Here is a 15,280-nt window from a genome sequence, read left to right on the forward strand (position 1 = left end):
CTTTGGATTCCAGCATCTGTAGTTTGTTTTTGTCTCTAAGATTATTGTGATCTTGTTTTTGATTGGCTTTGTGTTCTTTGTTTCAATGTGTCTGACTTCCAGGAACACATCCAACCTATGGATTTATAAGCATCAGGAAAGGTAGTGAGGAGCTAGTCCGACAATCTCTTTCCAGCATTGAACAGTGCCACTTTATTTCCACTTTCTCCAGTCACTAACAAAGCCAACTTCCAGGGAAATCCATTGAAACCCTAAGTTGAACACACTGTCAGGAAAACCCAGGAAGATCCCACTTGTCACACTAATGCCATCAAACAAGCTCTAATAAAGTGATTGTTTACTTGGGACAAACTCTTTGAAGAACCTCAGTGTCGCTGTGGACACAGTACACCCCCCAACACCTGCAAGAAGGCAGCTCACCACCTTCATCAAGGAGGTTAGGGACGGGGCAATAAATGCTGACCCAGCCAAAGATGCCAGCACACCATGATTGAAGAAACAGAGTGAGAGAAACAAACCTCAACCAATATATCAATGCATTAAGATTTGGAGGTGTCGGTGTTAGACTGTTTGGACTATAACCTGGTGTGTGATCTTTTTTAACTCAATGCGGTAAGTGAGGGTTACCCTTCCATTACACAGTTACTGACTTTGTGAAGTCTGGCACTGACGCCCGGCAAGAAAGGCTCAGATGCATCTTAAATGATATCTCCCAACATAGAAGCTTGCGGGTTCAAAGACTTACTCTTGGAGTTTGAGAGGGTAATGCAGACTGGCACTGGGGCAGAGCACTGAAGGAATGCTACATTGCCTGAGGTTTTCAAGTGCAACTTGAATTAGATATGCACCTGCCCTCTCCACGTGGATATTGGTCTCATGAAACTATTCAACTGAGGGTAGTACCGCAAATAAGAAATGGGATATGGGATCTTGCTGTGCCTAATGTTGCCACTGCATTGGCTCATACAATATCAATCTTTCTACTGCAAAGTAAGTCCTTGTGTTTGGAACCCTCTGAGGTACATTTGAGATGCGAGAAGCTGTGTTGGTTTACACTTTGTGGTGTTTGAGCCGCGCTTAATTGTCATAGCACCACTTCAACATGAGGTGGCCATCATTCCTTTCCATTCTAAAGAAAACAGCTCTGATGCACCTTAGCAGTGAGTTGTTTGACGTTAAGTATCAAGAGTTAAGTGAAACACTGTTCAAGAGGATGCAGAGTAACCACCTCTGAAGCAATGTTCTGCAAAATCAAAGGTGGAGGCGGCAAAAAGTAGCTCCCAGCAGAAATGACAACTGTAGAGAATTCAATCAAAATAATCGACCGATACTTAAACAGATTCAAGTTTCCCTCAGCAATGAAGCGAAACTCGTTGCCATGACAGCACAGTATGTGGGGTAAAATGGCTCTTTTTGTTTTCCTGTAAATACAAACAGAATTATGAAAATAGCTAAATTTACCATGACAGGACCAACTCATTTGGTTAGGCTCCTTGAACAGGCAAAGGGCTATTGGCCCGAATTAAAAGTCCACAAGATTCATTTTTACTTCGAACATCTTAAATTCACCAAATAACTGCTCACATTTTGAAAATAAATAATTAGCAGGCACAGCAAAAGAAAAACCTGATTTTCCCGTCTTAATGTGTCTCTGGCTTCATTGTATTGCATTTGGCAGAATTTCTGTCACAAACTGTTGGTATGATTATACCCTGAGTTGCCAGGGCAGGAAAGGCCTGTTTGGTCAGTCATACTACACTTCATCCAACACGAAGCAGTATTTTTCTAAGGCAGAGTTGTTTTTTTCCTGTCTGTGCCTAATCCTGCACTTAACCACTCTCTTGTGCTGGGGGGTCTCAGCTTCTCACCCCACCAGTAAAAGAGGGTCCATGGGGTCATGCAAGTGAGTTGTCTCAAACTTTGATGAAAAAACAAAAAGGACGATGCAGATTTCTGGGGCCAACACATTGTAAGATTCCAAGACATACTCCAAACTTTCCTCAGGGATTGTTTGCACTCCATCTAGTGGTCAGACTAATATTGCAGTGAATGTGATATTGGCACCAAACTTGACAAGGGCCTCAAACTAAAGTTTACTTTGTTATACACATTTGAAGATTTTCTGTTGGATTCAGCTACCTGCTTTGTTGCCCCAACAGCCTCTTGGTGATGTACATTTTTATGAAGAAGTTTTGTTTTGTTGAAGAGTGAGCTGTGGCAGTTTTGTACCCTGCTCATTCTGATGAAAAGTTGGCCGGAGTAAATGTTTAATTTAAATAAAAACAGCATGGATCATAACTCATCATGGCCTTGTCATGCTTGCAGTTCCTCTAATCACTACTTTAGCTGCAATGTTAGCCCACTTATTTTAAACTAGTCAGATCTTTCCTCAAATAAATTAAAAATGCTAATGATCATAGAATCCCTACAGTGTGGAAAGAGGCCATTTGGCCCATCACTTCTGCACTGATCCAGCCTCCCATCCTACTCCCATAACTCACATTTCCCATCGCCAACCCACATAGTCCGCACATCTCTGGACACTAAGGGGCAATTCAGCATGGCCAATCCAACTAACCTGCATATCATTGGAGGAAATCAAAGCAACTGGAGGAAACTCGGGATGCTGGAAATCTCAAACAAACACAGAGAAAGCTGGAGAAACTCAGCAGGTCTGGCAGCATCCCTGGAGACAGAAACAGAGTTCATGGCTCAAGTCCAACACGACTCTTCTTCAGAATCCGAGACCTTTCAGACCCTAACGCGAGACTGGCAGCGTAAGAGGGACAGAAATATTCCTGGTGGCAACAGGTTTTGTTTTAGGGTCTAGGAATGTCCGGTGTTTGCACCAGCCAAGGAGGAAACAAAAATTGTAGGGGTTAAGATGAATTTTGCAGGAAGTTCCATTCTTTTCTGGAATACTTTATTATGACTTTATTATTATTGGAATTTCTATTATCAACATTCATGACAGTGCTTTGGCTGTTTCTTCGATTAGGATTCATGGATGTGGTTTGTCACTGATTGCCACTACCAGCACCTCATGGTATCTGCCACCTCTGTAATTCTGAGGCCCACAAGTTCTCCTCTGACTACACTTTGTCGAGGCACTGTATAATGGTCAGCGGTAGAGGACACCCTATCACTGAGTGTGTACAGAAAAGGCACTGTTCTTAGATAACAAGATGGCTCATTTCATGACATCAGTAAGTTCAAGACGTTGAGATGTAGGAGCAGAAGCAGACCATCTAATCTGCTGTGCTTCTCAATGAGATTTGATATTGCTCAACCCCAATTCCTTGAGCATTCCACAATACCCTTGATTCCCTTACTGATTAAAAATCTATCTCAGATTTGAAAATGCTTCACCACCATCGACTGCCCACTGCAGTAAAGAATCTGCCAAATTCACGACTTTCTCAAAGAAGAAATTCATGTTCATCTCTGTCTTAAATACGTGACCCACCACCCTAACCCAGCACCCTAACCCTGACCCAGAACACTAACACTGACCCAGCACCCTGATCCAGCACCCTAACACTAACACTAACCCTAACCCTAATCCTGACCCTGACCCTAACCCTAACCAAGACCCAGCACCCTAACCCAAAACCAGCACCCTAACAGTAGCACAACACCCTAACTCTGACCCAGCACCCTAAATTTAACCCAGCACCATAACCCTGATCCTGACCCTAACCCTAACCAAGACCCAGCGCCCTAACCCAAAACCAGCACCCTAACAGTAAGGCAGCACCCTAAATCTAACCCAGCACCATAACCCTGATCCAGCACCCTAACCCTAACACTAACACTGACCCAGCATCTGAACCCTGACCCAGTACCCTAACTCTGATTCAGCACCATAATCCTAACCCAGCACCTTAACTCTGACCCAGCACCCTAACCCTGATCCAGCACCCTAACACTGACCCAGAACCCTAACCCTGACCCAGCACCCTAAACTGACCCAGCACCCTAACCCTGACCCACCAGCCTACCTCTAACCCAGCACCATAACCCTGACCTAGCACCCTAAACTGACCCAGCACCCTAACCCTGACCCAGCACCTGAACCCTGACCCAGCACCCTAACTCTGATTCAGCGCCGTAATCCTAATCCAGCACCCTAAACTGACCCAGCACCCTAACCCAGCACCCTACCTCTAACCCAGCACCATAACCCTGACCCAGCACCCTAAACTGACCCAGCACCCTAATCCTGACCCAACACCTGAACCCTGACCCAGCACCCTAACTCTGATTCAGCGCCGTAATCCTAATCCAGCACCCTAAACTGACCCAGCACCCTACCTCTAACCCAACACTCTAACCCTGACCCAGCAGCTGAACCCTGACCCAGCACCCTAACCCTGACCCAGCACTCTAACCCAGCACCATAACCCTGACCCAGCACCCTAAACTGACCCAGCATCCTAACACTGACCCAGCACCTCGACCCTGACCCAGCACCCTAACTCTGATTCAGCACCATAATCCTAAACCAGCACCCTAACTTTAATCCAGCACCCTAACCCTGATCCAGCACCCTAACCCTGACCCAGCACCCACCTCTAACCCAGCACCCTAACTCACCTAGCACTCTACCTCTAACCCAGCACCATAAACCTGACCCAGCACCCTAAACTGACCCAGCATCCTAACACTGACCCAGCACCTCGACCCTGACCCAGCACCCTAACTCTGATTCAGCACCATAATCCTAAACCAGCACCCTAACTTTAATCCAGCACCCTAACCCTGATCCAGCACCCTAACCCTGACCCAGCACCCACCTCTAACCCAGCACCCTAACACTCACCCAGCATCCTATCTCTAACCCAGCTCCATAACCCTAACCCAGCACCCCAACACTGACCCAGCATACTAACCCTGACCCAACACTCTAATCCTGACCCAGCACCTGAACTCTGACCCAGCACTCTAACCCTGACCCAGCACCCTATCCCTGACCCAGCACCTGAACCTTGATGCAGCACCCTAACACTGACCCAGCACCCTAACCTGACCCAGCACCTGAACCCTGACCCAGCACCCTAACTCTGACCCAGCACCTTATCTCTGACCCAGCACCTGAACCTTGACCCAGCACCCTAACCTGACCCAGCACCCTAACCCTGACCCAGCACCCTAATCCTGACCCAGCACCCTAACCTGACCCAGCACCCTATCCCTGACCCAGCATCCTAACCTTGATCCAGCTCTCTATCCCTGACTCAGCACTCTAAATCTGATCCGGCGTCCTAACTCAAACCCAGCAACCTAACCCTGACCCAGCACACTAACTTTAACCCTGCATCTTAACCCTTTTCCAGCACCCTAACCCTGACCCAGCATCTTAACCATTTTCCAGCACTCTAACCCTGACCAAGCATGCTTACCCTGACCCAGCACCCTAACTCTGACCCAGCACCCTGACCCAGCACCCTAACCCTGACCCAGCACCCTGACCCAGCACCCTAACCCTGACCCAGCACCCTAACTCTAACCCAGCATCCTAATCCTAACCCAGCAAAATCTGTGCCCACACCAGTCCCTCACCTTCGTCCAAGGCCCCAAAGGAGCCTTCCACATCTATCAAAGTTTCACCTGCACTTCCACACATGTCACTTACTGTATCCGTTGCTCCCGATGTAGTCTCCTCTACATTGGGGCGATAGGACGCCTACTCGCAGAGCGCTTCAGAGAACATCTCCAGGACACCCGCACCAACCAACCCCACCGCCCCGTGGCTGAACACTTCAACTCCCCCTCCCACTCTGTTGAGGACATGCAGGTCCTGGGCCACCTCCATCGCCACTCCCTCACCACCCAATGTCTTGAGGAAGAACACCTCATCTTCCACCTCGGGACCCTACAACCCCAGGGCATCAATGTGGATTTCACCAATTTTCTCATTTCCCCTATCCCCATCTTATCCCAGTTCCAACCTTCCAGCTCAGCACCGCCCTCATGACCCATCCCATCTGTTCATCTTCCTTCCCACCCATCTGCACCACCCTCCCCTCTGACCTATGACCTTTACCGTCACATCCATCCACCTATTGTACTCTTGGCTACCTTCTCCCCAGACCCACCTCCCTCCCATTTATCTCTCCACCCTCGAGGTTCCCAGCCTCATTCCTGATGAAGGGCTTTTGCTCGAAACATCAATTCTCCTGCTCCTCAGATGCTGCCTGACCTGCTGTGCTTTTCCAGCACCACACTCTCGACTTTGAAATAAAAGCTAACATTCCACTGGTCTTCCCTATTACCTGCTGAACTTGGATGCTAGCTTTTTGTGATAAATGGACACTGCCCATCTAGATCATGGGGTCAAGTCTTTGAAGTAGGGCTAGAATCCATGGCCTTCAAATTTCAGCCTGTGTGTGCTACAGTAGAACCAAAATGACATAAAGCTGCAGTCCTTTGGCTGTCTTCTTCGGCTGCCCTCCGGATCAAGGATGATTTTATTCCACTCTAGTGTTATAGGTCCTCAGCTAACTAAACAATACAACACTGGATCCTTACACCTTGACACGGTGTTATGAAGATGTGGATGTACATTTAAGAGAGTGAAGGACTTGGCAAGTGCACGGAGTGCTGGAGAATTCACAAAGTAATATTTGATTCAGAACAGACAGCACTCGCTGAGACAAAAACACAAATTCAAATTTGGCCAATCAGTTTAAATTATACCCAAAAAAATATCAAACTCCAATCCAGTTTGAACTGATCATAAAGCCAATGACACAATCCGATGCTTTGGGGAATAAGACCAGGGAAAATTGAAGAGTTGAGAGGAGAAATGCCAAGCACAGGGAAAATTGAAGACTTGGGAGGAGAACTGCCAAGCCCAGACTGCCTGAAAAATAGCCACTGTTAAAAGGTACCATTTCAATCAGTAACCTGTGACGCCAAAATTTCTGAAAGGAGAAAAAGAAGACACAGGAAGATCTGAATAGAAGCATGAAAGCTGCCTGGTTTTGGGATAAGAAGTCTTGTTCTGTAAATCTTAATTGGGAGTTGTATCAGACTAGTATTTTGGAAGGGAAGGTAAAAGATAGGTTGGAGTAAGGGATTGTAAATAATGGTTAGTTAATTATTCTCCAGTATCCTTTAAGAAATAAGGTTGTTAATTTTTACTTTAAATAGTTTTTGGTCACTCGGATTTTTACAGATTACTGTATGGGATACACCTCCTCCCACCCTGCCCCCTGTAAAAACGCCATCCCATATCCCCAATTCCTTCATCTCCACCGCATCTGCTCCCAGGAGGACCAGTTCCAAAACTGTACAATCCAGATGGCCTCCTTCTTCAAGGACCGCAATTTCCCCCCAGACCTGGTCGACGATGCTCTCCACCGTATCTCTTCCACTTCCCGCTCCTCCGCCCTTGAGCCCCGCCCCTCCAACCACCACCAGGACAGAACCCCACTGGTCCTCATCTACCACCCCACCAACCTCCATGTACAGCGTATCATCCACCGTCATTTCCGCCACCTCCAAACGGACACCACCACCAGGGATATATTTCCCTCCCCTCCCCATCAGCGTTCCGAAAAGACCACTCCCTCCGTGACTCCCACGTCAGATCCACACCCCCCACCAACCCAACCTCCACTCCCGGCACCTTCCCCTGCAACCGCAAGAATTGCAAAACTTGCGCCCACACCTCCCCCCTTACTTCCCTCCAAGGTCCCAAGAGATACTTCCATATCCGCCACAAATTCACCTGCACCTCCACACACATCATCTATTGCATCCGCTGCACCCGATGTGGCCTCCTCTATATTTGGAAGACAGGCCGCCTACTTGCAGAACGTTTCAGAGAACACCTCTGGGACACCCGGACCAACCAACCCAACCACCCCGTGGCTCAACACTTCAACTCCTCCTCCCACTCCACCAAGGACATGCAGGTCCTTGGACTCCTCCATTGCCAGACCATAGCAACACGACGGTTGGAGGAAGAGCGCCTCATCTTCCGCCTAGGAACCCTCCAACCACAAGGGATAAACTCAGATTTCCCCAGTTTCCTCATTTCCCCTCCCCCCACTTTGTCTCAGTCAAATCCCTCGAACTCAGCACCACCTTCCTATCCTGCAATCTTCTTCCTGACCTCTCTGCCCCCCCCACTCCGGCCTATCACCCTCACCTTGACCTCCTTCCACCTATCGCATTTCCAATGCCCCTCCCCCAAGTCCCTCATCCCTACCTTTTGTCTTAGCCTGCTGGATACACTTTCCTCATTCCTGAAGAAGGGTTCATGCCCGAAACGTCGACTCTCCTGCTCCTTGGATGCTGCCTGACCTGCTGCGCTTTTCCAGCAACACATTTTCAGCTCTGCCTACCTCATCTATTTGCTTTGTATACCCAAAGTTTTGCTGATGACTCCATGTTTGAATTTTGTCCCCTGCAAGCCCTCTCAAAGTCTTCAATTCCTAAAGATGTCCACAATTAAACCAGTTTATGACATGAAAATTGGTGGAGTTATGGATCACGAAGATGGCTGTCAAAGGATATGGTATAATGTGGATCAGTTGAAACGTTGGGTGGAGAAATGGCAATTGGAGTTTAATCTGAACAAGTATGTAGTGATGCATTGTGGGAGGTCAAATGCAAGAGGAAAGTATACAGTAAATGGCAGGAACATAAGGAGCATTGGTATTCAGAGGGATCCTGGGGTGTAAGTCTGCAGCCCCCTGATAGTGGCAACACAAGTAAAAAAGGTGATAAGGTGAAAAACATGCTTGCCTTAATCGGTAGGAACACTGGCAAGTCATGTTATAGCTGTGTAAAACTTTAGTTAGGTCACATTTGGAATATTCTCTGTAGTTTTGGCTGCCACACTACAGGAAGGATGTGGAAGCTTTGGAAAGGGGTGCAAAAAGGTGGACCGGGATGCTGCCTGGATTGGAGTGTATTAGTTATAAGGAGAGATTGGACAAACTTGGATTGTTTTCACTAGAGCATCAGAGCCTGAGGGGCAAATTGATAGAAGTATATAAATTTATGAGAGGCATGGATAGGGTGGGTAGTTGGGTCTCTTTGCCAGGGTGGAAATGTCAAATACTAGGGGCTTAATTGTCAGGTAGGAGGGGTAAATTTAAAGGAGATGTGCAGGGAAGGTTTTACACAGAGAGTGGTAGGCATTTGGAATGTGCTGCTAGGGAAGGTGGTAGAAGCAGATACAATAGACATTTAAACAGATACATGAACAGGTAGGAAACAGAGGGATATGGACCATGTTCAGGCAGATGGGATTAGTTTAGAATGGCATCATGGTCAGCACAGACATGGTGGGATGAAGGGCTTGTTTCTGTGCTGTACAGATTTATGTTCTCTTTTATCACACGGTACAGTGCACCGTCTAAGCATCTGTCTTACATAGGGTGAACAATAAAGGAACAGTCAGCCCGATAAATGCAATGAAATTATAAACATGTCTCGCTTCAGTGCAATGTGAGGAAGTTCAGCTCTCAAAAAAAGCATCATAGACGAGCCAGAGAAGTGAAACAACTTTGAAGTGCATTTTCGCTCTCAGAATGTGGGTAAAAGTGGTACTTCTTGCCTACCCTTCCTTACCTGAGGATGTGGTGGTAGGCCTTAGTGCACTGCTTATATGTTTTCTTTATTCGTTCACGGGGTGTGAGCATGGCGTGAAGATGGCATTCCCTGCCCATGCCAGCTCCCCTTGAGAAAGTGATTGCCAGCTGCTTCTCATGGTCAAAATGCCCATTCTTATTGTGTTTTATGTTTCAGAATTTTAAGGGTCAACTAGGTAATGTGGAACCAAAGCCATAGTTAGGTCAGGCTGGACAGCTGAGCCAGTTTCTCTTACAAGAACACTCACTGCCCATTGCACAAAAAACAGACATCTTTAGAATGTGCCATTTTATTTTACTCAATCATTGTACACAAACAGACTTGTTACCTGCTTCAGGACTTACACACCAGACAATTCCTGCATTCCAAGTGACCCTTGACCCCACCAACCCAGATTGGTGTGAACTGCGCATAGTTCAAAGTGCCCAACCGGAAATGTGGTAAATTCCAAAATTCAGCAGGGCCTTTGTCCTGAGGCTGTGGGTTTAGGGAGTGTGTCTGTAACTAAAGAACATTGGTCTGGTTTTTAACAACAATCTGGCTGTTTTTACAGCCTTTTTCCCTGGTGCCTGCAAATCATAACATTAATTTGACTACATTTTACTACCTGCCACTCAGAGGTTTGAACACACTACCATCAATATCATGTACAGTATTAACCATTGTTAATGACTGTGCATCCAGGATAGATTGCTTGGAGCAGTTACTGCGAAGGGATGCCTGGTAGAGGTTTTCAAAATGATGTGCGGTTTTGAGAGAGTATGCAGTGAGAACCTGGTTCCACTGGCAAGTAAGTCAATAACCAAAGACTGGGAGATTTAACATATTGCTGATAAAGTCACATTTTATCGAAGGTTTTGTCTCATGCCCATCAGGACAATTCACAAGAAATACTAAATTTAAAGGGAAAACCACCATGTATAGCCTCTGGCAGGTTAAGTACCTATTTAAAATTTTGGCAAAACCTGGCAGTTAACTGTCAACTAGAAGGGACACCCGCCAACACGGCCCCTTGGCTGAACATTTCAACTCCCCCTCCCACTCTGCCGAGGACATAAGGGTCCTGGGTCTCCTCCATCGCTGTTCCCTCACCACCCGATGCCTAGAGGAAGAATGCTTCATCTTCCACCTCGGAACCCTTCAACCCCACGGCATCAATATGGATTTCACCAGTTTCCTCATTTCCCCTCCCCCCACCTTATCCCAGTTGCAACCTTCCAGCTCAGCACCATCCTAATGATCTGTCCCATCTGTCAAATTTCCTTCCCACCTATTTGCTCCACTCTTCTCTCCAACCTAACATCTTTACCCCCACCTCCATTCACCTATCGCACTCTCAGCTACTCTCTCCATCCCTGAGGCTCCCAGCCTCATTCCTGATGAAGGGTTCCTGCCCGAAACGTCGATCTTCCTGCTCCTCAGATGCTGCTTGACATGCTGTGTTTTTCCAGCTCTGCTCCAATCTTGACTCTAATCTCCAGCATCTGCAGTACCGACTTTCGCCCTGTCAACTAGTATTAACTGGTGCATTCCCTATGTAGTCCACTTGCCAACCAATCAGCACTCTCCTCTCCTCAGTGTCAATGTTAATTTTCCCCTTAAATTGGTATTCTTGCAAATTGTCCTGAGTGAAAGACAAAAACTTACTTTGTTTTCAGAAATGCTCAAACTCTACATTACCTGAAAATTTAAAATAATTGGCAGAAGAAGCAGAGGGGAAATAAGGAAGAATTATTTTACATGATGGTTAAAATCTGAAAGGTTCCTTGTGAAAATGTGATGAAATCAGAGTCCATGAGATCTTTCAGAAAGCAAATGGTAAACAGCTGAAGAGAATTAGTTTGCAGAATTCGGTGGGAAAGCTGTGGGTCTATATTGGATAATAAATTTTTCAAAAAGATGGCAAATGCACAATTGCCCACATAACCTCCTCATGCTCCGAGATTCCATAATTCTTTCTATTAGTGTTTGCTCTGGGGCAAACTGTCATCAGTGAGTAACCTTCTCATGGAGGTGTAGTGGACAGCGAAGAAGGTGACCTCAGATTACAACGGGATCTTGACCAGATGGGCCAATGGGCTGAGAAGTGGCAGATGGAGTTTATTTCAGATAAGTGTGAGGTGCTGCATTTTGGGAAAGCAAATCTTAGCAGGATTTATACACTTAATGGTGAGGTCCTCAGGAGTGTTGCTTAATGAAGAGACCTTGGAGTGCAGGTTCATAGCTCCTTGAAAGTGGAGTCGCAGGTAGATAGGATAGTGAAGAAAGTGTTTGGTGTGCTTTCTTTTATTGGTCAGGGTATTTAGTACTGGAGTTGGGAGGTCATGTTGCAGCTGTACAGGATATTGGTTAGGCCACTGTTGGAATATTGTGTGCAATTCTTGTCTCCTTCCTATCGGAAAGATATTGTGAAACTTGAAAGGGTTCAGAAAAGATTTACAAGGATGTTGCCAGGGTTGGAGAGGCTGAACAGGCTGGGGCTGTTTTCCCTGGAACATCGGAGACTGAGGGGGTGACCTTATAGAGGTTTATGAAATCTTGAGGGACATGGATAGGATAAATAGAAAAAGTCTTTTCACTGGGGTGGGGGAGTCCAGAACTAGAGGGCATAGGTTTAGGGTGAGAGGGGAAAGATATAAAAGAGATAAGGGGCAACGTTTCCATGTAGAGGGTGGTATGTGTATGGAATGAGCTACCAGAGGAAGAGTGGAGGCTGGTACAATTGCAACGTTTAATAGGAAGGGTTTGGAGGGATATGGGCCGGGACTAGATTGGGTTGGTGTATCTGGTCGGCATGGACAGGTTGGACTGAAGGGTCTGTTTCATGCTGTACCCTTTGACTCAAGTTTGAATTAGATTCCAAAAGCCAAATATTCAATGATATCGCACAGATGAGATCATTCTGTCTGTCATGACTGTGTCAATTGTCTAGAAATAAAAAGTGTCCAGCTAGTCGCTTCGCCCATAGTTATGTTAATTTATCAAATTCCCTCTCAAAACTTGTTCTCAGACAAAAGACAACATGTACTGCATTTAAAAAAATCCTTATTTTGCAACCGGTTCCTTCGCCTGCCCTGGGGGATGGAGTGCTGCACTGTTGGAGATGCTAGGTAGACAAGCAGGAGGCTGGAAGAACACAGCAAGCCAGGTAGCATCAGGAGTTGGAGAAGTCAACATTTCGGGTGTAACGCTTCTTTAGGACTTGGGGTGGGTGTAAGGGGAGCTGCAGATAAAGGGGGTGGGGGGCAGGGTTTTCAGGTTGGGATAGGTGAAGACAGGTACAGGGTGCATCGTGGTTGTTCGATGGGAGGAATGAATCTGGTAGGTGGCTAGAAGGAAGGGTCGATGAGAGGAATGGAAGCGACGGGGAGAGGCTGGGAAGGGAGGTTATTTGAAATTGAAGAACTCAATGTTGAATCCACCAGACTAGAGCTGCCCAGGCGGAAGATGAGGTGTTGTTCCTCTAACTTGCGCTCTGATTCGTAGTGGCCAAGAATGGTCATGTTGGAAAGGGAGTGGGAAGGGGAATTAAAATGGACAGTGACTGGGAGGTTAGATTAGATTCCATACAGTGTGGAAACAGGCCCTTCAGCCCAACCAGTCCACACCGACCCTCCGAAGAGTAACCCACCCAGACCCATTTCCCTCTGACTAACATACCTAACACTATGGGCAATTTAGCATGGCCAATTCACCTGGCCTGCACATCTTTGGACTGTGGGAGGAAATCGGAGCATCCGGAGGAAACCCAGAGAGACACAGGGAGAATGTGCAAACTCCACACAGTCACCCAAGGCTGGAATCGAACCTGGTACCGTAAGGCTGCAGTGCTAACCACTGAGCCACCGTGCCACCCCTTGGCTCCTGTGGGCCCGGCTGAGATACTCAACAAAACATGCCCTGAGTCTACATTTGGTCTCCCCGATGTAGAGAAGACCACACATCGGGAACACCGGATACAGTAAACTACGTTGGAGAGAGGCAGGTGAACCTTTGTCTTTCAGACAAAATACTAAACCAAGGCTCTGTAGTGCATTTAATTGGATTTGTGGCTCTATATTTCAACTGCAATATTTAACACTCAGTAAACATCCATAAAGTTCTGCCTGTGGGATCTAGCTGCTACATGTTTCGACAGTAACATTTGCAAAGTACCTGTATTTCACTGACTCTAAAGCATTTCAGGACATCCTGAGTTTTTGAAAAGTGCTGAATAAATCCACACTATTTCTTTTGGCTGCTCTTGCATGTGTACCATTTTCCTCTCTTTCCTTTGCACTTGTACTTTAGGGCATAGACTGATATCCGTATACAATACAATCCCACAAAGCCACTTAGGAGTGACTAATATGACTCACTCACATTTATTTTTGAATGCGATCATTGACAGTGAAGGTTGATGTACAGTTTAAATACACGAGGGAATGTCAGACTAATGCATTATATACCTGTAGGGTCAGTAAGCACACCAGGGTGCATTAAAATCTCCAAAGAATGACTGAAAATCCATCTTCTTGGAGGTTTTGCTTTGTAATGAATACGTTTGTGTAAGATTCTTTTCTATTGCTTTAATTAAAATTGTAAATATTTAAAATAAGCAGGTCACATCCTTTGCGTGCAAAGGAAGTTTGTATGGTTTTGATTCCCAAATGTGACCCAAGCTAAGCAGCATCAGGATATGAGAGAATTGGAGTTTCATTCCTAAACTGGACTGAATTCGAGGTCTGTGAAGAAGCACATCAGGATGAGCTGGCAGATTGTAAGCTCAGCTGGCACATGTGGCACAGTCAAACGTTTTGCACACGCTACAACGTCCTATCGCTGAAGATTACGGAACGAGTCGCAGAAACTGCAGAAGGGAGTTTTTCATTATATTTCTATAAATCCAGACATCTGGCTCTCTCAGTCAAGCAGTGGAGCATGCATCCGTTTCCTATGTGGTTGTGAACATGTGTGTGTGAATTCTTTCTATGCTTGCGAGTCTGTGTATGCATGTCTGTTTGTGGGTATGTGTGTGTGTGTTGTGAACATGTCTGTTTGTGAGAGAGAATTTTTATTTTGAGGTGACTGTGCATAGGAAGGTGTGTGAAGAGTTTCATGCTGGACTTAAAGGCACCTCCTATAAGAGAGAGGTGAAAATCAGGTATATAGCTCCAAACTTCAAATACCCAGGGGAAGTAGTTTCGAGAGACAGCGATAGGCCCAAAGAGCAAGTTGGTTACCTGTGACTGACCTTGGTTCACTCTTCATCAGTGAACTCCACCTGCTCCACCAGCCTGACATGAATCGGGGTCAATATCTGTCCCGCTTTAGACCTGATAATTTAGGTGTAGGGATTGTATCTGCATCCAAAGTCCCATTCCCACGCTCAGAGCTAAACACCCCTGAATTTCCAGGGTGGGGACTCCAGCCGAATTTGTAATTGCTTTTTGTTCTTAGAAGTAATGTTGTTGCAATTATAAGAATCATTATAACTGGGGGCAGTCAGCCTAACGACATACCAGAGAAAGAGCTCCTGGAAAGGTTTAAGGCTGCAGTCTAAGAACTGGAGTTCCAAGATAATACCCTTGTTTAAGGAGGACAGCAACACTGTTGAGAGGAATAAGTGTCAGAATAAGGGGTTCTGCTGATTGAAATACAGAAAGGCTTGTATTTATAAAGGAGTGCATCT

This window comes from Chiloscyllium plagiosum, unplaced genomic scaffold, assembly GCF_037043375.1.
Source record: "Chiloscyllium plagiosum isolate Xiang-an unplaced genomic scaffold, Cpla_swu_hap1 HiC_scaffold_3, whole genome shotgun sequence".
Taxonomy (NCBI): domain Eukaryota; kingdom Metazoa; phylum Chordata; class Chondrichthyes; order Orectolobiformes; family Hemiscylliidae; genus Chiloscyllium; species Chiloscyllium plagiosum.